Raw genomic sequence first — 21596 nt, forward strand, 5'->3', positions numbered from 1 at the left:
GTCTGCTCTCTCGCAGGTGCCAGTCCGCGAGTCCGCCCGCTCCCCCATGCAGGTGGCTACCGCTTCCCAGCACCCAAATGCGGTGGCTCCCTCTCCCTTCCATTTATCTTCTGATACCTGTGAGCGGTTTCACGGCTCCCCGCTTCGTACCTCAATACTCATCACTGGAGATGTTTGTTTGTGGAGATCCAGATTTATCTTCCTGTGTCTCAGGCTGATTCTGTGGATGTTCAGGATGGTCTGGTACCTATCCAGCTCGACTCAGGGGACCAGCTGAAAAAGGGGACCCCTACTCCTCCCCCATCTTATCCCATTCTTCTCAACTCCAACTAGTTTTGTCTATATCCAACACCAAATCCACCAACGAAAGACCATGATTTGTTGTCTTTGAGGGTATTCAAAACATGTAACTCAGATTTTAAAAGCAATTCAAAGCAAAACAGTGTCCAAAAATATTTTGAATTGTGGCAACATTCTTTGAAACAGTTCCCCAGAACTAACTGAAAGAATGGCAAATACCCATTTGGACTCAGAATTTCTGGTCTATTAGAATCAAGGTTCATTACTTTGTAGTCATTTCTTATAAATAATAGTGCTCTGTTCTATTATAATTCATTTTTGAAACATGTATAAAACCCACATTTATCATTTAGGAAGATTTTGGTTCTAACCCACACAAATTCAATGTAAACTTGTTTAAGAAATAAAGGAGGGGCACCTGGGTGGCTCAGTTGGTTAAGCGTCCGACTCTAGATTTCGTTCAGGTCATTGTCTCAGGCTTGTGAGATCAAGAGATCAAGCCTGGCATTGGGATCTGTGCTGGGCATGGAGCCTGCTTAAGATTCTCTCCCTGCCTCGCCCTTTGCTCCTCCACCTCCCCCAAACACCCCCGCCCCCCTGCACCCTGCACACATTGTCTCTCAAAAAGAAGAAAAATAAAAAAGATTATTTTTTTGTCTGCTGCCTCTTTTCAGTGCCCCCTAGTCTAGGTCCCCTCATGGTGCCCTCCTCACCCTCATCACACCCGATATGCAATAGCATTTCTACATGCTTCCTGCTATGGATGAGCTGCTCATAACTCTATCTAAGGATAGCTCTCCACTTTTGCACAGGATCCTGCTTCCTCTCTCTCTCTCCCAACACCAGTTACTCCCTTTCAACTATGCCCTATTTTAGCGTACCAACAGGTTTGATTTTTCCCAATGTCAAAAATTAAAACAAAACTTCTCTTGACTTCATATTCCCCCTCCAGATTCAATCCCATTTTTCTTCTCTCTTTGAGGCTAAAATTACTTGAAAGAATTCTCCACGCTCCTGGACTCCAACTCTTCACTTCATTTCAGTGAGTTCTCACTCTACCACTTGAACAAAGCAAGTATTCTCAGGTTTACCAGTGACCTTCATATTGCTAAATCCAGTAGTCAGTTTTCAATCTTTATCTTAACCTATTAGGAGCTTTAATACAGTTGACTACTTTGCCTTTTTTGAAAAACTTTCTTTAGTTGGACTTTAAGACAACACTCTCTTGGGGGTTTTTGTCTCTCACTGTCCACCCTTTCTTGATCTGCTTTGCTAATTCTTCCTCATCATGCACCCTGGAATGCACCTGGGTTTGGTTCTGGGCATGTTTCTCTTTCACATGGATACACATATCTTGATTGGTTTTATCAATTTCTATGACTATACACCATCTGTATCCTGCCAAATGTGAAATTATTTCTCCCCGGAACTCCAAGTGCATATCTAACTGGCTAGCAAACATTTCCACTGGGATGTCTAATGGACATCTCAAACTTGATGTGTCCAAAAGAAAAGTACTGACAGTTCTGGTTCCAGGGCAGCTCAGTAAGCTCCTAGAAGACAAATTCCTGCAAATAACAACGATGAACTCTGAACAAAACACAAAAAAATAACTACCTGAAGGCTCTGGAGAGAACAAAAACATGGAGTTTCTGGAGGTGAGTCAACACTTGGAAAAATGAATGCATGGGATGACTTTCCTTTCTTTTTTTTTAATGGCTTTTAAGTAAAGGTAGGCCACAGTAGATTCACACAGGACAAATAAAGTGATAGAAAACCTGCAGTACTTCTGGCCCGAAGAATAAAAGGATAGAGTTTGAGGCAACCACAGACTTTGGGAAGTGAGGAGAGGGATCCAGGAAAAGAGAGCCAGAAAGGAAGAACCACACATTCTGTATAGAAATGCTATGCCAATCTCTGGCCAATTTCTGAACCATGCATGCATGAGTCAGGCTTAAGTGGCCCAGATAAAAATAAAAGTACTGAATTGAGATTTGAGCTGTGGCCCAAGAGACAATTTACAGTTTGATCCAACCAAGTTAGTTGCCAGCTCAATCAACCCAAAAGTCAGCATTTGGGGGGAAACTATATAAGAGAATCCAGAGTCTCTACAACTTTACAATCACAATGTCAAGAATATCCCAAACTACTCAACATATGAAGAAAAGGGAGCTTGTGACCTATTCTCAAGAAAAAAGACAATCAAGAGAGACTGACCCTGAGGTGACCCAGATGTTAGAATTAGCAGATCATAATTTTAAAGTAGCTGTTATAACTATGCTTCATGAGGTAAGGGATTGCATGTTTATAACAAATGAAATGATAGAGAACCTCAGTAGAGAAATAAACTCCATTAAAAAAACTACATGAAAATTCTAGAACTGAAAAAAAAAAAAACCCAATATTTGAAATAAAAAAAAAATTCAGTGGATAGGCCTGACAATAGAATGAAGACACTGGAGAAAAGAGTCAAAAACCTTGAAGTTAGATCAGTAGGAAGTATCCAGTCTGAAGAAGAAGGAGGAAAAAAAAGCTCCGGAAAAAAATGAACAAAGACTCAGAAGGCTAAGAAACAATCCCAAAATGTCTAATACATGTAACTGACTCCTCTCTGAAAGGTGAGGGGCTACCAAACAGAAAAAAATTTTTGAAGAAATAATAGCCCATATTTGGTGAAAGACATGCATGCATTTACAGATTCCAGAACACCAGTATATCCCAAGTAGGATAAATACAAAGAAAACGTCCTTTAGGCACACTAGTCAAATTGCTGAAAACCAAAGATAAAGGGAAAATCTTGAAGGTAGCCAGAAAAAAATTACATTTCATATGGGGACAGGGGAACAACTGAACTAACCCTGACTTCTCATCAAACAATAGAGACAAATATCTGATAAAAGAGTGATATTCAAACTATACAAGGAACTCCAAAACTCAATAGCAGAAAACAACCCAATTTTAAAAACGGGCAAAGGACCTAAGTAGACATTTTTTTCCGAAAAAGACATACAAATAGCCAACAGGTACATGAAAAGGTATTCAACATAACTGATCATCAAAGAAATGCAAATCAAGACCACAATGAGATATCACCTCATACTTGTTAGAGTGGCTACTGTCTAAAAGACAAGAGAAAAATGCTAGTGAGGATGTGGAGAAAAGGGAACGCTCATACACTGTTGGTGGAAATGTAAACTGGTACAACCACTATGGAAAACAGTATGAAGCTTTCTCAAGAAATTAAGAATAGAACTACCACAAGATCTGTAAATCCCACTGCTGGGTGTATATCCAAAGGAAGTGAAACCATTATCTCAAAGAGATATCTGTACTCCCATGTTTGTTGTAGCACTATTCATGATAGCCAAGGCATGGAAACAACCTGAGTGTCTGACAACAGATGAATCAAGAAAATGTGATATATTTATATAATGAGATATCATTCAGTCTTAAAAAGGAAATCCTGTCACTTGCAACGACATGGATAAGACTGGAGGGCATTATGCTGAGTGAAGTAAACTAGAGAAAGACAAATACTGCATGGTATCACTTATATGTGGAATCTTAAAAAAAAAAATCAAACTGATAGAAAGAGGAGAAAAGTGGTTGCCAGGGGGCTGGAGGATAGGGGAAATCGGTTGGTAAAAGACTATAAACTTCTGCTATGAGATGATTAAGGTCTGAGGATCTAATGTATAACATGGTGACTACAGTGGATAACACTGTATTGTATAACTGAACTTTTCTAAGAGAGTAGAATTTAAATGTTCTCACCACCACACTAAAAGTAAATAGGTGAGGTGATGGATGTGTTAATTAACTCCTGGGGGAACTCTTTCACAATGTATACAGATATCAAATCAACATGTTGTACACTTTAAATATCTTACAATTTTGTCAATTATATTTCAATGAAGCTGAAAAAAGAAAAATAACAATTGGGGCCAGAAACTGTGGACGAACATCTCTAAAGAACTGAAAGTAAAAACTTTCAGACCAGAATTCTATATCCAGCAAAAATATCCTTCAAAAAATGAAGATAAAATAAAGACATTTCCAGATAAAGCGAAACGAGAAAAAACATCACCATTAGCAAAAATTTACACAAAAGATGCTAAAGAAAGTTCTCAGGCTGAAGGCAAGTAATATAAGGGGAAATCTGGACATTAGAAACAAATGAAGAGCATAGGAAATGGTAAATGATGGGGTGAATACAAAACCAAACTTCTCAGCCCCAGTCTGCCCCACCCAAGCCTGCTTTTCCAGTAGATTTGCTTATCGCAGAGATAGAAACTCCATTTTCACAGTTCCCCAGGCCAAAAAAAAAAAACAAACAAACAAACCCTTGGCATTAGCTCTTTCTCTCACACCCCAGCAAGTACTCTTGGCTCTACTTTCAAATCAATATATATTCAGAATCTGACCATTCTTTCTACCTCTATTTGTCTTCCTGGTCCAAACCACTATCTCTCACCGTGATTACTGCAATAGGCTGCTGATCAATCCTCCCTATTTTAACCCTTGCTACCATACCATCAATAGCATATCACACAGCAGCCAAGGGACCCTCTACCACCTATGTCACTTTTTCACTCTAATGGTCAACACTCTCCATTGGCTTCCTGCCTCACCCAGAAACAAAAAAGAGTCCTTGTCACAGTCTACAAAGGTACTATGTGGTGTGGCCTCTGCTATTTCTCTGCTGTTCCTCCTTCCCTCTCTTGCTAACTCTGATCTGGACACCTTGGCTTCCTTGCTGTTCCCCAAACACATCAGCATGCTCCTGCCTTGGGGACTTACCTCTCACCCCAATACTCTGATATCCACAGGGCTCGCTAGCTCAGTTCTTGGTCTACATGATGCCTTATCTGTGAGGTCTTTCCTAACCATCAATAAACTAACAACACAACACACATTCTCTTCCTCCCTCATCTTATGATAGTTTTTCTTCATAACACTTCATATTTAAGTGTTTGTTGAATGAATGAACGAGTGGCACAAATACCTATATAATACAAGCTGCAAGCTCAGATAAAGGCCTATGAGAGCTCCAAGAAGGAAGCTCGTATTTACTGAGCATCATCCATTTCTAGCACCATTGGCTATGCTGTATCATTTAATCCTCATGACCATTCTCTTAAATAATTTGCTGCCATTAATTTACAGAGTGATGTTGAAGCTCAGAGAGGTTAAGTGATTGCCAAGGTTCTGTGCATAGTAAATGATGGCAGAATTCAAACCTAGGTCTTTATAATTTCATTTATATATTCACTTCATCACACAGCTCCCCAAGCTCCATCTGGCTCAGGTGAAGGAAGAGGGAGGGAGTATCTGGAAAGGCTTTCTGGAGGAGGTGGCACCTTGATTCCTGTAAAATAATAAAAAACGTCTGTATTAGTCTCTACCTTGGTTCCTGGGATAGAACTCCTAAGACCCTTACAATATCCTAAGTGATAAGAGCACTAGGAGCATCTCTTGTTCTAATATTTGGTCTTTGACCCCGGGTCCTGACACAGGGTTCCTAAATCCCTTGGAATGTCCTGGGTGACAGCAGTGTCTTTTGTTCTATTGAGGTGACTTTTGGTGGGCTCCTGGATGGGGGCTAGTCACTAGAAAGACCAAGCCATGATGGAGAAGCTTGGACTTTTCAACCCTACACCCCGTTCTCCAGAGAGGAGAGAGGGGCTGGGAATGGCGTTAACAACCGATCACACCTACGTGATGAAGCTTCCGTAAAATCCCAATAGTATGGCATTCGGAGAGCTTCCAGGTTGGTGAACATGTAGAGGCGCTGGGAGAGTGGAGTGCTCAGAGACGGCATGGAAGCTCCTTGCCCTTTCCCACGTGTCTTGCCCTACGCATGTCTTCCATCTGGAGGTTCGTCTGGATCCTTCATCATATCCTTTTACAATAAACCAGCAAGCAGTAAGTCAACTGTTCTGGGCTCTGTGGTCTGCTCTAGCAAATTAATCAAACCTGAAGAGGGGCTCATGGGAACCTCCAAATTATAGACGATCAGTTAGAAGAATGGATGGGAACCTGGACTTTTGACTGGCATCTGAGTGAGGGGTGGGGGCAGTCTTGTAGGACTGAGCCCTTAACCTATGGGACCTGACGCTGCCTCCAAGTAGACAATGTCAGAATTGAGTTAAATTATAGGACACCCAGCTGGTGTGGTAGAATTGCTCTGTGTGGGGAAAACCCCAGACATCTGGCATCACAAGTGTTCCAAGTGTGACAGTAGCAGGAGTAAAGGAGGCACACAGAGTTCTTCCTAACACAATTCCAAGAGCTAAGATACAGGTAGGAAGTTAGCACTGCTCACAATTACAAGGGTTTGGGTGCAGCATGAAGTTGTTAAAAGGAAAGGGACATTCTAAGACATGTAAGAGGTAAAGTGATACCAAGAGCAACCTTTTCCGTTTCACAGTTCTGCCTGAACTTTCCAACAATTAGAGCTGTCCCCAACTGGAGCCAATGACCTGGATGGTAAGGATTGCAAAACTGAGTCAAGGGAATCTCATTTTAAATGGAGCTAGGAGGCCAGGAGGGGGAGCTCTCAGGCTGTACTACTCATACCCGTTTGCAGCCCTGACAGGAAGAGATGTACCTTAAGTTCTGAACTAGAAGAAGCCTACTTTACCACCCTGGCAAGAGCAAGGGAGACTTTTCTCCTTGACCGGCAACAGCCCAGCCAATGAAAGACTCACAACTCAGCCAATGAAAAGGCACTACATTTCAAACTCCTAGTTGGCTCCAATGGACTGTTCATTTATAACAAGCCCTTCCCAATTTTCCCCTCTTTTACTCTATAAAAGAGGGTTCCTCTCCTTGGTTCTCCCACTTCCTTAGGGCTTTTGCTGTAGCTTGCTTGTCCTGAATTGCAATTCCTCTTCAATTCCTGAATAAGCTCATTTTGCTGGGAAGAAAACCTGGCTGTTGCAAGGTCAACAGGATGATAACATAATGATCCTTTATCAGTATGGAGGGCTTTAGAGTTTACAAAGTACTTTCATATCTAGGACCTCACTGATCCTGTGACAGTTCTGTAATGAGGATAGGGCAAGTATTATATTCCCCATTTATACATGAGGAGGCAAATGCTCAGTTATTAGACACCAGTACAGGTCTTTCCACTTGAGGGTCGGTGCTCTTTCAAGGTAGTGAGATCTCTAGCCTTTAAGTGTTTGGTGGAAAATATAGGACTCCATGCCAGATTGGTGTGTGTGTGCTGGGGGGAGGGGGGTGAATGTATGTGTGTGTGTGTGTGTGTGTGTGCATGTGTGTGAACAATGGTGAAAGAACAAGATGAACTCTGTGGACTTTATGATCTTAGTTCAATCGGTTCTATAAAAAAAAAGTTTTTTTATGATAAAATATATATAGACAGTTCCAGACTTAACGATAGCTTGATTTATGATTTTCCTACTTTATCATGGTGTGAAAGTAATACACAGTCAGTAGAAACTGTACTTCAAATTTTGAATATTGCTCTTTCCTCAGATCGGTGATACGCAGATACCCTCTTATGAGGTGAGCACTGTCCGCGAGCTGTGGCTCCCCGTCAGCAGCACGATCATGAGGGTAAAAAATCAACACACTTACAACCCTTTGTAACCATACAAGTGTTCTGGTTTTTTTACTTTCAGTACAGCATTCAATAAATTACATAAGATACTCAAGACTTTATTATGAAATAGGCTTTGTGTCCAATGATTTGCCCAACCGTAGGCTGATGTAAGTGTTCTGAACACATTGAAGTTCAGCTACACTAAGCTATGATGTTCAGCATTTTCTATTTAGGATATTTTCTTTTTTACCCCCAAGATTTATTTATTCATGAGAGAGAGAGAGAGGGAGAGAGCAGGAGTGAGGGGAGGGGCAGAGGAAGAGAATCTTAAGCAGACTCCACGCTGAGCACGGAGCCAGATGCGGAACCCAGTCTCACAACCCGGAGACCAGGACCTGAGCCAAAACCAAGAGTCAGACGCTCAATCAACCGAGCCACACAGGCGCCCCTTGACTTAGGATATTCTCAATTTGTGATGATTTTTTCATGACATAATCCCATCATAAATGGAGGAAGATCTATGTAACATGATATTTAACCTTTTAATCATTTTTAAATGTACAGTTCAGTGGCATTACGTGCAGTCACAATACTGTGCACCCATCACCACTGTCTATTTTCAAAACTTGTTTGTCATCCCAAACTGAAACTCGGTGTGCATTAAACAGTAACTCTCTGTTGCCCATCCCCTAAAAACCACCATTCTACTTTCTATCTCCTTGAGTTTAACTACTCCAGTTACCTCATATGAATGGAATCATACAATATTCGTCCTTTTTGTATCTGGATTATTTCACTTAGCAAGATGTTTTCAAGATTCATTCATACTGTAGTGTTTAACAGAATTTTACTCCTTTTTAGGGCTGAATAATATTCCTTATATATATAATGAATACACTACAGATACACTATACAATTATATATAATATATAATTGTATATATATTATACAATTATATATAATATATAATTGTATATATATATAATTGTAAATATATAATATATATATATTTATATATATATATAAAAGATACACTATATATATGTAGTGTATCTATTCATTGTTGCCATGGTTCAGTCTTGCTGACAAAAGACATCAGCTTCCTTCATCAGAAATATTTTTCCTTTCAGGCTGCCAGCCCCAAGATCGAAATACACCAGCATCCTTTCTACCCCATACCAACAGGGCTGTCTGCACAGAGAACTACCTACTTGGGATCAGATCCCATTGTGAGGACCAGACTTCCTAGAAGTTTCTAGTCTTCTGGAAGACAGTACTGTGTGAGGGCCAGGCTCTAGAACTTCTCCTTTCTTGAAGAACAGAAATGGCAAAATGTTCCAGGTCCTCTTCCTTCCTCAAACTCAGAAATGTAGTTCAGCAGATCCAGTAGCCTGGGCAGGGAGGGGAGAGAGAGAGGTGGCCCATGGGGAGCAGCCACTGTTTCTCCCTCCTCTTCACTCACACCATCTCCCAAGAATCCCCTCTTGCGCCGCCTTCAGCTGCTAAAAGCCAAAACAGGGTGTTGTGGCCACCTGTTGGGCACTGGGGGTGGTGCAGCCTTGGGGCACGGGAAGACCACATGCCCCACCTGGGGAAGGAAAGGACTGGCAGGCTGAGACTGCTTCAGGAAAAGCTAGATAAAAGCCCAAACTGAGAGCTTCAGAGGGGAAGGGGGTGGGGGAGTGGGATAGGCTGGTGATGGGTAGTAAGGAGGGCACGTATTGCATGGTGCACTGGGTGTTATACGCAAGTAATGAATCATGGAACATTACAACAAAAACGAGGGATGTACTGTGTGGTAACTAACATAATAAAAAATATTTTTTAAAAAAAAACCCAAATAAACCCAAACCAAACCAAAACCAGCCCCTATGTCAGAGGATGGAATTTTATTCAGTGTTTAAAAGAAATGAGCGATCAAGCTGTAAAAAGACATGGAGGAAACTTAAATGCAAATTAGCAAGTGAAAGCAGCTGATCTGAAGAGACTCCGTACCTTATGAGTCCAAGGATGGGACATTCTGGGAAAAGATCAGTTGTTGCCAGGGGTTGGGGGCGGGGGGCTCAGGGAGAAAGAGAAGGATGTGTAGGTTGAGCACAGGGCATTTCCAGAGCAGGGAGATTACTCTGTATGCTACTGTAATGATGGATATGTGCTGTCACACATCTGTCAGAACCCACGGAATGCACGGCTCTGGGAGTGAAGCTCAGTGACAACTGTGGACACGGGGTGATCATGATGTGTCAGAGTGGGTTCGCGGACTGGAACAGATGCGCTTCTCTGGTGGGGGGTGCTGTTGATGGTGAGGGAGGCTGTTTGTTGGGGGCGGGAAGAGGGGGAATAGGTGGGGCCAAGGGGTATACGGGAGCTCTCTGTACTCGCTATGCAATTTTGTTGTGAACCTAAAACCACTCTCAAATAGAAAGTCTACTAGAAAACAAAACAAAACAAAACAAAACAAGAGCATCCCCAGATCTGCTACCCCGCTCCTCACAGCAGCTACGCGCTTCCAGGCTCAGAAAGCCCGGCTCTCCCCCAGGAGAGCTCACAGCCCCTTCCTCTCTTCGGAGGCTTTTTTTCCCCCATAGGCAGGAACAAAGGCATTCCTTTGTCTTTCAGTAAAGTAGGGAGAAGCTCTCTGGAGTCCTGCAAGTCCTCACTTCCACTCAGGCTTCAGTGTCACCTTGTGAGGTATTCCCTGACCACCCTCACCCCCAGCCTCTGCCCCGCCCATCACCCCATCTGGCTCTCTGCCCAGCCCTCGTCTCTACCTGCACTTAGCTACTTGCTTACAAATTTCTTTTACATTGCTGCCCAATGGAATGTAAGCCCCACCAAGGCAGAGACTGTCCCTAGCGCTCACAATGGTGGGTGGCACAGGGCAGGAGCTCAACACGTGTTTGTTGATGGACTGAATAATTACATTACTGACTAGCTGCAGAAGCTGGGGCCAGGCAGTTAAACTTCTCTGGACCTCAGTTTCCCCATCTGTAAAATGGGCAATTAGACTTCATGATCGTGCTCTCTTCTGGCTGCAGTGCTCCGGATGCTCTCAATGCAAGCGTCAGAAGGACCTTGTTAGACCACCCGAGTGCTTCTGCCAGGCCCCTGGGTGGCTGCGAGGTACTCAGGAAGAGAATTCCTGGTCACCCAACGTCGCCTGACCTCCTCGGCTGGGTTTGTGGGTGTGGGCAAGACGTCCGAATGAGTGCTGGGTGGATTGAGATGTGGGGGAACCCCCTCCCTAGAATGCCAACTCCAAGACAGCAAGGATCTTGGGTTTTGTTTGTCTATCCCACATGCTGGGAACAGCGCCCAGCACCCAGTAGGCTTCATAGTTACTGAGGGAGTGAAACGAACATGCTCAGGGCCTGTTTTTCCCTTCTTGGGTGAGTGTGGCTTGGGTCATGTGTGGCATGAAAACAGCAATAATCATCCCTTCCATTGGCGGAGCCCTCCACGAAGTGTTTGCACATGCATCATCTCACGTGCTCCTCCTGAAACCCCATGAGGAGTCCCATTAAGTGTTATTAGCCCCAATTTACAGATGAGCTAACTGAGGCTCAAGGCCACATAGCTGGTAGATGGCAGAGGCTGATCGCAGAGCCAGGTTTTCCTTCATGCCAGACCCAGTGCTTGTGTGTGTTGCTGGTCGTGCAAAGCTCTGAGTGTGAGCAGGAGAAGGAAGCCTTGTGTTAGAGCCAGGCCCTGAGGAGAGAAAACGAGCAACAGAGAGGAGTGCTGCCCGCACCGGGGACTGCCTGGGGCTGAGCCCATGCCTGCTGGCTGAGGGCATGGGCTCCGTGAGCAGCAGGGGGATGGGGCACTGCACTCCCCCAGTGGCCGGGGACCCCGCGCAGGGAGCTCCTGGAGAGACTGCTAGCCTCACGTAGGCACCGCTGCCCCGCAGGCCCAGACACGCAGGGCTCCAGACAGGTCCTTCGTAGGGCACAGAAGCCAAGGATGTGGGCAAACTGGTTTGAGGAACACAAAAGCCAACTGAAGGCTTCTTCCCTTTCCCGCACAAGGCGCATACCTGCCCCTCACGCCTACGCCAAGAACTCTTCAAAACGACATTTGCCAGCTCCAAATCTCACTGACTTCACCAAAGTCAACATCTCCCGGAATCACACACACACACACACACACGCACACACACACACAGAGTGCCGCCCACATTCCTCCCCGTGGGAGCCCCCAAGCAGAGCCCTGTCCTGCCCTCACCCACCTCCACCTGTGCAAACTTTTTGTACGCATCCTGCAGAATCTTCTCCGCTTTCTGAGCCTAAGTTGCCTTTCCTCTCCCCCACTCCAAAGCATGCTGCCAGCCCTCTGCCCTGGCTCTGACCACTGGAGCCTTGTGCCTTGTTTATGCGTATATGACCGCTTCCCCCGCAGCTGCCAGGTCCCTGAGGGTGAAGCTCAAGTCCAAAGCTGGGCCCGACCTGGTGCAGGGGTCATAGAAGCTGCCAACTTGCATCAGCCCACGCCCACGGCAGGGAGCTGTCGGGGGGCAGCAGCCATCACACCTCCCCGAGGCCTTGCCCCCAGAAGCCACGAGGCAGCGATGAGGACATGGAGCAGGGAGGTGGGGTAGAGGCCAGGCCAAAGGGCGGCCCACACACTTGCCTGTGTTAGTCACCCAGGGCGCCCAGCAGAGCAGAGCAGAAGTCATCTCTAGAGCTGGTGTAAGAGGGCCAGGTGGGAAGAGGGAGGGCCCATCTGCAAAACCAGTGGGAAGAGGCACGGGGTCAAAATGTCCTTCTCTTGCTGGAGGGGCAGCTTCCCTTCCGGACTCCCTGGCGAGACCTGCAATAGCGAGAGGAGGGAGGTCGTGATCAAGCACAAGCTGATATTCCGGGTTTGCTGCATCCGTCAATGCGCGCGGAGCCCCACGACCTGCCCTGCTGCTCTGTGCCAGACTCTGGAACTGAGATTCTACCTTCCTGCTCTGGATGCAGCTTTCCCTGTCCACCCCTCTGGAAACGGGCGCCAGAGCTCAACCAAGCCGACGGTTATGACCGCCAGGTGTAGCTCATAGTTACTTATCGATCATGTGTTCGTTGATTGCCGACTCTCCCAGGCCGTGGGCTAAGGACTTCACACGTGTTCTCGTGTACGCCGTGGGCTGACTCCCAGAGATAATTCTGGTGGCTACTGTGGGGAGGGGGCGATGCCGACCACATGCCCTGACTTGCCCTGAACAGCCCCATTATATGTCTGTTGTCCCAGCATCACCACTAACAGAGCCCCTCTCACTCTCAGAAGTGACCTGGCGTGGAAGATAAATGATGGGTCTGGGGGATTCTCCCCAGCCTGGCACAGGGGAGTGGGGTGGATGCAGAGGGGCACCTGGGCCTTGAGAGGCAGACACTAGAGGGCGCCAGTCAGTTGTGCTTGGCCTCCGAGGCTCCGTAGTGCCTGGCAGCCCTGGGCAAGGCCACTCCTCGAGAGCAGAGGCCGCTGGTTGGGGGGAGGGTGGGCAGTGGTGAGGTGGGAGAGTGCCCAACAGAGGCCTGGCTGAGGACTTTTCTGGCCTAGACCCAGCCTGGCCCACCTTCTCTCATGCCATCCACCCAGCGGAGCTCCTGAGCAGACAGACCCCTCTCCCTCCAGGGACCTGGGAATCCTATGAGGAAAAAGGGATCCTGGCACTGTTCCTTTCTCCTCTATTCTGGCCTGGCCAGGCCCTTGCCAGTCTCTCCCCCAGGATCTCGGGCACAGAGCTGGGTGTGGGAATGGCGAGGGCAGTAGGCAGGAGGTGAAGGGCTGATGGAGCCCTTGGTTAGGGGCGGGGACCTGCCTTCTCCTCCTTGACCCACCCTCACTAGCCTTGAGAACTCATGCACAATGCTCAGGCCTCAGTGTCCTTGGAGGGGCCAGAAGGCTTGCGACCCACAAGGAGCCCACTTCTCACCATCCTGGCCTGGCCACTGCCCCCAAGCAGCACTCTGCCCTGCGATCACAATCGGAAGCAGGATTGGCCTCCATGGGGAGCAAACTGTTCCCATCCAGACAAAAACCCTGGCCCTGGCCCGGATGACTCCCATCCAGCCATGGACCCGAGAGGACTGGGGCACCCAGGCACAGAGCAGGGGCGAGCAGGCCTGCTTCCTTAAACAGGACGCCCCAGACATCTGTCTTCAGTCCTTTCCCCGAGAAGGCTGCACCAAGGGCAGGACTGGGGACTATTAAAAGTGCTTGGGTGTCCAACAGACTTGGGCCTGGTTGCGGCTCTGACATGGGTAGCTGTGTGATATTGGGCACATCATTTAACTTCTCTAAGCCTCAGGTGACTCACCTGCCAAAGGTGGTTAGAGTATCCATTCCGTAAGGCCAGTGTGACGATTCAAGGCAATGAAGAACAGAAAGCACCCAGCTCAGCGCCCAGCGCCCAGGTGAGCAGTGCTCTCGGTGGGGGAGGCTCGGAGCAGCACCAGTGCGCCCTTCAGCCCCAGCTCAGCTTCCTCTGTCGTGGGAGCTCTTGTCTGCAGGAGAAAAGACGGAGACGGGCTCCAAAAGGCAATGTGGTCCACACGGTCCACACAGCAGAATCTTCTATCGGACAGTGACACCAATGGATGTAGGCAGCCGTGGATGCCTCAGGGCCAACAGGTTCGACCTTTTAAAGAACCATTCATTCATTCATTCATTAGTCCCAAATTACCACGGTTGTCCTGACATAATTATTAATCGCCTCCTTTCACTCTTGAAGTGTCCCAGTTTGGATGCTAAATTGTATGATCACCCTACTTCCTGGGCCAGATGCTGTGCCAGGCACTGGGGACCGGGAGACGAAAGATGTGCACGGCCCCTGCCCTCCAGGGCTCCCCTCTGAGGAGGCATAGGAATGCAGTGTGAGAAGGTGGGGCTGGGGGTGCTGCTGGGTGGCCAACTAGTGTCCCTGCCTCTTAAGAACCTAGCAAGAAACGGGGCACCCGGGCGACTCAGGAGGTTGAGCGTCTGACCTTGATTTCGGTTCAGGTTGTGATCTCAGGGTCGTGGGATCAAGCCCTGTGTTGGGCTCTGCGCTCAGTGGGGAGTCTGCTTGAGATCCCCTCTCTCCCCCCCGGCCCTCCCCCCACTTGCGCGTGTGCCCTCTCTCTCTTTCTCTCTTTCTCTCTCTCAAATAAATAGGTAAATAAATAAAATCTTTTTTAAAAGAGGAACCTACAAAGAAACATCCTTTGATTTATCTACCTTCCCGGGTTTATTTAGTTTTACTTATTTACAAACCAACATTTGGGGGTCAATTCCTGCCATACATTTTCCACCGATACGTGAAGTAACAGTCTTTTTATGCAGCATAATGTTATTTTTCTCCAGTCTCAGAAGCTGCCTTCTAGTCAAATATTTGTGGTATTTAAAAAAAAAAAGTTACAAATATCCCATCTGTTCTATGATCCCATAAACATCAATTTTCCAGAAACAGGGTCCTAATTTATTTTTTCATTCTCATGGAAAAGTACATGAGGGGAAAATAGCAGTGATCTAGAGGCATGCTCTGCATGGCCAGTCCCTCGTTACTTATGCCAAAATACAGCCCAACAGTTCATGAAACGAGGGGAGTCTTAGCGAAAAGGAAAGGAGGGGCAAAAGGAGACAAAAGGAAATGAAAGAGGCAGTGATGTCCCTGGGGTTGGCCAGGGCTCATGGTTGGAGCAGTCACGTCTGGGCTCCTGCCCGATCATCTGCGTTGGGTTGGGGGAGGGTGCTTGCCCTCCCCAAGGGATGGTAGGCAGCCAGGCATGATCGTGTGGGCGAGGGTGGTGCCCCCTCCACACCCATGCCAGGACCAGAGATGCCTTGGAATGTGACCAAAACCTTCTGCCAGGTTCCACACCCCATGCCAGACATCCCACTCCTTCCCCCACCTGTGTCCTCCCAGGTCCTCCCTCCGTTAGCCAGAAAGCACGAAAGTCCCACATCTCCAATGGTCTCTGTGTCTGTCCAACCCTAGGTGTCCCACAGAAATCATGTTTGTCCCACCTTTCATCTGGGGATAGATCTCATGATTCTATCTCACCATTACATCTGACCATTACCCAAGAGTCATAACTGGGTGAAAATCGTGACAATGCACAGGTCCTGGGGGAGTGTTGCCTTATTTAGATGTGCCACCCTCCGGAGGAGGAAGAAAAGGAAGGAGGGGGAGGGGCTGCGAAGCAGACGGGAGTGAAAGGAGAAGAAGAAGGCAGGGGTGATTCTGAGAATTGAGGGTAGCTAATGATGTCATCACGGGGAGTGTTTCACCCAGGTCAGTGGGTGGGGGCAAAGCATGGTGACTGAGGCCCTGTGACTCAGTTATGAGCCTGGCCCCTACATCCAGAAGTCATTCATTTAGTAAGTCATTAATTCCGTCAACACATGTTTATTGAGCTGTTATTATGTTTCAGACCCTGGACTAGGCAGCAGGGAGGGAGAGCGAGCAGGAAAGGAAGTTCCCCTGCAGAGTGTAGGTGTGCAGGGGACTGGGGGGGTGGAGGCGGGGAAGGGGCAAGCCTCCTTTCAGAGGGAGCTGCCAGGGAAGATGCCTGGTGAGGGAAGGGGAGGGTGGGGAAGGGACGTCTGGGATAAGTCCCCGTGGGAGGAGTAGGCAGGAGCCAGACAGAGGGAGGGGAAGGAGCGAGGGTAGGGAGTTTCAGGCAGAGGAAGGAGATTCGTGCTTGAAGGCACGGAAGATGGGAGGGCAGGTTTGGGGAACTGTAAGTAGTTCCTGAGAGGGTGAAGGGAGAGGTGGCAAGAAAGGAGCTTGAGGAGGTAAGGGAGGCAGGTGCTAAAGGAGTTCAGAGGCTATTTCCAGGCGGTGAGGCCCCCCCGAAGGGGAAAGCCCTGGAGAGTATAGTCAGATCCCCCCCTTGGGAGAGGAGACTCTTCATGTGGTTAAGCAAGTGGCTGACAGACCAAAGCCAGGTTTGCTCAGGAAACAGGATGGGTTTGGGGGATGGCGCTCTAGAGGAGTCCGGCCTGTGCTCGGGCGTTCCCACACGTCGTCACCCACGCCACCCGCCAAAGCCCTGAAGACGTAGATCCAATGGCCCCCAGAGGATGGAAAGAAGGGCCGGGGTGCAGGAGGCAATGGAGCTGGCCCCGGCTTCTCGGCCGACAAGTGGCAGAGCCAGGATCAGAAGCCCCGGGCTATCAGACCTGCCAAAGCCACCAGCATGAGGCCTCCTTAGGACCTCCTGCTTGAACTCACTTGCCAGAGTGTTTTGCAGCTCCTCCTCGGCCACAGCCCGTGGCACAGGGTGCCCTTAAAAACAGCCAGGCTTCACTGTGATTGGGGCCCCCCCAACCTGGACCCTCTCAGCCATGCCCTCTCTGATCCCATGCAGGTCCAGGAGCCCCAGCTCCCAGAGTCAAGGGCTGGGCAGCTCCTAGCTGAGTGCTGTCTCCCTGCCTCCAACCCCCTTAATCTGGGCAAAGCTACCGGGGCTCCCTCCGCCTATAGGAGGGAATTGAAGCCAGGTCCTCCGATAGCCACACAGCCCACCAAGATGACGAGGGCTCCCAGGAAGGATCCTCCCCCCTGGAATTGTCTTTTGCAAACAGGAGACCCAGGAGAGAACCATGGGGATGGGCCGCTGGATAGCAGAGATGGCTAACAGCAGAGTGCCTGTTGTTGAGGCCCGCGGCGGTTCCTGCTCACACAGAAGGAAGGAAGACCATTTCCACCTGGTCTCCGGTGCCAGCATTGCCAATATTTCCTTCCCGGCAATAAATCCCCAAATATATTTTTTGCTTCTCCCTCTAACGTTTAACCTTGGGTATATTTCAAAGGAAACGCCACTCTGCCTGCTTCTGATTCATACCCGCTGAGCTCATCAAAACCAGAATTATTTGGTAATAGCTGTTGGGTTTACTGGATGTCCTCTGGGATCTGTAGAAAATCTCTGTTCCTCAGAAACAGGAAGTTTCAACAGGAGGACAGAGGCTGGTTACAAAAATCAAAATTTGAATTCTCTCTGCCTATCGGTGAGGCTCGGTGTTCATGGCATTTCCTCCCTTCAGTCCATCGACGCACAGGGGCTCGAAGCCCACTCTGTGCAGCAGCTGGGAACACAAAGGCGACTTTTAAAGGGGCTCTGAATTCACTTAAAGGGCTTCCACAACAGGTTGGATGGCTTAAACACGGATATTTATTTCTCACGGTTCTCAAGAGAAGTGTCCAAGATCAAGGGGTCTGCAGGGTTGGGTTTTTGTTGTTGTTGTTATTGTTGTTGTTTTTGCAAAGGCTTGCAGGTGGCTGCCTGCCCATTGGATTGGGGCCCCTATGACCTCGTTTTAACTTAATCACCGCTTTAGAGACCCTATCTCCAAATTCGGTCACATTAGGACTTCAACGTATGAATTGGGGCGAGGGGGACGCAATTCAGCTGATAAGAGGCTCTGATCTCAAAAAGTCATTCTCCCATGACCATGTGTCTTTGATCTCTATCTGAGGTTAGCATCCGAGGTGAGGTGGTTGAGGATGTAATCCCCGGGCTGTTGCAGACTTCCTGAAGGCAGGAGGATTCAGGGGAGTGGCGCTGAGCTGCCTGATCTCGATTCAAATTTGCCACCCCAAGCTGGGTGATGTTGCCCAAGTTCTACAACCTCTGAGGCCTCAGTTTCCTTGTCTGTGTAGTGAGAATCATGCTACCTGCCTCACAGGGAGTTTTTGTGAAGAGCTGGGAAAAGATCATTTGTGTGAAACAGAGCACAATGTCCAAGAGCATAGTAGGTGCTCATGAAATGGAAGTTTCTTTTCCCGGTGTGTTCTCGGCAGGGTTTCTTCTTCCAGGGAATGAAGGCCGCATTACAGCCGTTCTCTGGCAGGGGGAGTGCGCCAGGAGATGGAAGAAACTCCGGTCCAGGGTGCCTTCCACCCGTCACCCCCTTGGAATACATCCCCTCCCCCCACAAGGCAGCCAAGCCTCAGAGCTGGAGGAGGGGACAATGGTCTGGGATCAAACGTCCCCAGGAGCCCCCACTGCCGGCACCTCTGTGAGAGCGTGCTGTGAGAAAGCAGGGGACAACTGTCGGGGCCAGGCCAAGCCTAGCTGTGGAAAGCGGATCTTGCAGAGAAAACCAAGTCCGAAGGCTGGCAAAGCCCTCCGGTCCCGGGAAGCCCTCCCGGTCCAGACGTGTAGGCTCTGGACTAGTTCTACTTCCATCCCTGGTATCTCCCAGTGCTGGGACATTAGCACTCACCTGACCTCTCTGCGCTTCAAGCCCCTTAGAGGGACATGTGAAACAGCATGTCAGACGAATGTGAGTTCATAGATTATTAATAAGCCCCAGGGCCGCAGTGCCAGCATCCCTTCTCTGGGCTACCACACTTTCGCAGCTGCCTGGGGCTGAAGGGGGAAGTCCCCGTTGCTCTGGTTTCCAGTTTCCTTAAACCCCCAGCATTTACCACACACAGTCCACACATGAAAGCAGATTAAAAAGAGGAGCCTTTCCAGCTTTGGAGTAAGAGGGATGAGGGCTCATCTGGGCCCCATTGCCTCTTCGACATCTCCCGACCCCACCTGGGAGCCCTACCCCCTCCCCCACCCTCCCCGAATTACTCACACTCCTGGAAACATGACTGATGACTTCGGGATGAGTAAGAGGCCGAGCACGTCATGGCCCCACTGCTGGCAGGGTGAGTGAGTTCAATGCTCCCTGGAGCCGGGCCACTCCAACATGTGCTGGGAGTCCACTCTGGGGGAAAGGGGCGGTGGGACCCTAGAGAGGAGCTAAGCTTTATTTAGCAATGAGCTAGAAGTCCTTGGACCGTCCCCCTTTTTCCAACCCCTGAGTGACGCTGGCCTTCTCAGCTCAGGGTGATTGCCCCAGTGCCTCTCTGGAAGGCCTGGACAGTGGGGGCAGGGGCTCTCATGGAGCTCCAGGACACTGTGTTTCTCTGACCCAAGCATCCCTGGCCTCACCCCAGGACAGCATGGCCCAGGGCAACCCTGAACTTGGCAGCTTAGCCTCCACGGCTTTGAAAGGGCCCCAATCCAGGGCCCGACCTGCAGGGTACGTGTGTATGGAGGGTGTGTGTGTTTACACTCTCCTGTACGCCCTAATCCGGGGTGCCAGTCAAGCAAATCTTTTCGGTCTGTTTTCCATTCCCCATGTGTCCCATTTCTGAGCATTTGACGGAAATGGGATCACAGTAAAGGCGTGTATGAATTTAATGCGTTTTGAAATGCCTATCTTTATGTTCTTGGAGTTAAGGTGCGGGCTGAACGTGCTAACATAAGCACAACAACACGCAAACTAGACTGTCCTGGCACTTACTAAATAGGGCTGAAGCATCAGTTTCCCCATACTTACTGTGGGCATGGTCAGGACACGGAAGGCATGGAGAGTAATGCTAGGACTCTGAAGCCCGAGGCAGCCCCACCTCAGTGTCCTCTGCAACCAGGACAAGACAGTGTCCTCACTCTGAGCCTCAGCTCCCCAGACAACCACTCCTGGGTGGGGAGCAGGCCTCACCCCCCGGGCTTTGCTCCATGAGGATACTGAGGCGTTGCTGGGGACCCATCATGACGTCCTTCAAATTGCTCAAGACAAGAGCCATGCCTTAAATGTAAGGACTTCATTAAGGTGTTTCAGGACAGAGGAACTAGAACTCCGGAGAACATATGGTGAGGATGACTTGTTTGATGAAGTCTGAGATCCTGAAGACAGGGGCTGGAACACAAGAAAAGCAGGCATCCTGACTGGCCGGGCCAACCCCCGCTCCCCCGCCCCCATCCCTCCCAGCCAGTCTTCTCCATCAGAAAGGATGGGTCCTCTACGCACCTACCCCCACTCTTTATTAACATTAGACTTAGTCATTTTTTTTTAAGATTTTATTTATTTATTTATTTTAGAGAGAGAGTGGGCTGGAGGGCCAGAGAGGGTGGGAGAGACAGAATCTCAAGCAGACTCTGTGCTGAGGGCAGAGATCGAGCCCTGTCTCGGGCTCCATCTCACGACCCTGAGATCATGACCTGAGCCGAAATCATGAGTCTGGATGCTTTACTGACTGAGCCACCCAGGCGCCTCATCATTAGACTTAGTCATTTAAATGTAGTTTGTTAGAAGATCCCTATTTAAAGCCAAAATACATCTTCAGCAGTAAACTCAGAGATATTTAAGAGAGATTTCTTTCTTTTCCTGTAACTCAGCTGAGACACCCTTGCCACCGAGTGGCGGAATGGTAATCACAGTGGATTCATGACCCTTCCTCCTCAGCATCGTGCTGATTTTCTGGAGGTCTACAGAGAGCCAAGGCACTTCAGTGACTTTCCTCAAGGCTGCCTGGCCAAGCCTCTCCTGGGACGGCCATTGTCCTGGCCTGCAACTTCAGGATTCTGCTCTCCGCATGCCACAGGGAGGACCCAACATTCATTCTGCTGCTCCTGGGCCATCAGAGGTAGGGGGGCTCTGCAAGGCTGCCCCATGCCTCCCTGAGGTCTCCGTGGCTCCTGAGATCCTGACCCCAGATTTAGGGGTGCACAGTTGCTCTAATTCCTTCTACACTGCCTAGGGGATTTTTCTCTAGTTTTAGAAGTGCTCTTAACTGGAAGTAGAGGGTGGGAAGGGGGAGTGGTGCTCTCTAGCGTGCTGTTTTCCCCAAACTTTATGTTTCTATTCCCCTAAGGACTTAGGTTTTCAAAACCAAAGCCAGAAAGGCCCGCCTTTTTTTCCTGCCCTGCATCTCGGGATTGCGCTCACGTCCCTTTGGCAATCAGCAAATGATTGTTTG

At 48.5% G+C, this 21596-nt stretch overlaps 1 long non-coding RNA gene across 2 annotated transcripts in view; it reads right to left on the reverse strand.

Moving 5' to 3' along the window:
* Positions 1–9793: 9793 nt before the first annotated feature.
* Positions 9794–21596, reverse strand: part of LOC109491249 — a 33706-nt gene continuing 21903 nt past the window's right edge. Inside the window, exons 6-10 of one of the 2 annotated variants that reach the window (XR_004625053.1) lie at positions 20339–20536; positions 20177–20257; positions 19427–19582; positions 14172–14492; positions 9794–12679 (exon numbers count right to left, since the gene is read on the reverse strand). This is a non-coding gene — a long non-coding RNA (uncharacterized LOC109491249). Of the gene's footprint in view, positions 12680–14171; positions 14493–19426; positions 20537–21596 lie in introns of both variants that reach the window. The other variant, XR_004625052.1, reaches the window with a different exon arrangement.

The sequence above is a fragment of the Ailuropoda melanoleuca genome, chromosome 4, assembly GCF_002007445.2.
Source record: "Ailuropoda melanoleuca isolate Jingjing chromosome 4, ASM200744v2, whole genome shotgun sequence".
Classification (NCBI taxonomy): domain Eukaryota; kingdom Metazoa; phylum Chordata; class Mammalia; order Carnivora; family Ursidae; genus Ailuropoda; species Ailuropoda melanoleuca.